Source organism: Amphimedon queenslandica, unplaced genomic scaffold, assembly GCF_000090795.2.
Source record: "Amphimedon queenslandica unplaced genomic scaffold, v1.1 AMPQUscaffold_13105, whole genome shotgun sequence".
In the NCBI taxonomy this organism is placed as follows: Eukaryota; Metazoa; Porifera; class Demospongiae; order Haplosclerida; family Niphatidae; genus Amphimedon; species Amphimedon queenslandica.
The window spans coordinates 57-1851 of record NW_003546659.1 but is presented as its reverse complement, the minus strand read 5'-3'; positions in this window follow the sequence as shown (position 1 = coordinate 1851).

Sequence of the window (1795 nt, the reverse complement as noted above, 5' to 3'; positions counted from 1 at the left end):
AAGGCAATGAGCCTCCATCTTTAAGAGGTCAGCTGTGTAAAGATATCTACCGCCCACAACCCCTGCTGGGGGAAGGACAGCAGCCCTATATAGAGAAAAAGGAGCTGGGATAAGACCAATGTGGGTGAGGATATACATATCAACAAAATCAAGAACAAAATGATACAATAAAACAAAGGATACAATAAGTAAAAGGCTCAATATACTGAATAAATGATGCACAAAGAAACCAAAACAATAACAAGTCCAATGCTGCATGCAAAATAAGTTCACAAACAATTGTTGCTTGACTCCTTCTGCCTTGTGATAGGGTGGAGGCTCTTTGATGTAGACAACTCTCCGGCTTTGTGATTGCCAAAACAAAGGGAGACGTGACTGTAGCTGCAAGTCCCCGGGAGGCTACACACCCTCTATTCTGCGAAATGCAGACAAAGCTGCGGTGACAGGGCTCTGTTCATGTCTGCTAAAAAGCAGGCTCAAGAGCACGCCAGCTAGCAGTGTGATCAACTCCTAGGTAAGAAGAGCAACGCTTAAATGAGGTGGCTGTGGCCGAGTTGCAGCTTAGAATAAACGTGAAGTGGAGACCTGGCTCAATAGTGTTCCAGTGGACAGTTTCAGTGGATTAATGGCTCTTTGTTGCCTCGTACAGACATTGCATAGTGCATCCACCTTTCCTCTACCATGTATTTACTTGTATTTTAATTTTTTAAATCTTGTATGTACTTTTATGCACACCATTTACTTTCATATATTTACTTGTATTATGCTATAAACTTATCACAATATAAACCGATAAATAATTGTGCTAAATATATTAACTTTTATTTTAAAAAAAAGAGTTCAAGCATTGAATGAGGTAAGCAGAAAAGGGTGAATAGTCACTAATAGTGACGGAGGCATAGTCAGTAGCAAATTTAATACTAGTTATTAAGGTTAATTGACTAACAATTATAACACTAATAACTATTAATAGTAAATACAAGAGCAATACATTGTGCACAGCTATGACTAACCATATATCTACATTTGTCTACTTTTTCAGCTCTTTCTTGTGTATATACACGAGTATCATGTATACATGTGCGATGTCTGGCCTCACAGCCCTATCATATTAGCCGCCCAGTTCCCCCAAGACACATAGCCTCCCCCAGGATTAACCCTGGCATAGGCTAGCATGCTTCTGGCCATTGGGTCCTGACAGCAAATAGCCGTGTACACCCAGAAGCAGTGAATCCAGGCCAGTCGTGATGATATTGCATGCATACGAGGCGGATTCATCCCCTGATGAAACCCAGTAGACTCCAGCTTATCCAGCAGTTTTATGTTGTCCACTAAAAATTCCCTCAATTTCCCCCTTGTTATATCTGTTATCTCTGGGACTGGGAGTATTTGAGGCAGCTATACGGCAGGGTTCTTTGGCAGTTGAAGAGTTGTTATAATTACAATTGCATGAATAAAAAGTCGACAATGCGTTGTATATATAATAGTGATAACAATAACTACTAATAACTTAACACTTAATAATAACTATACACTTAATAATAACTATACAAATCATAATACAATACATTAACAATAACAACTACAATGATAATAACAATAATAATAACAACAATAATAGTAATTACACATGATCAATGATTAATACATTACAATTCCTCCCTCCTTATTTTGAGGTAGGAACATACCTATTAACAGGGGGTCTAGTCCTTGTAGAGTGACGAGTTTCTCGTACTCCATCTGTTTGACCAGTATCGACTTGCTCTGGGGTTGCTTCCCTTGGAATCACTTCATT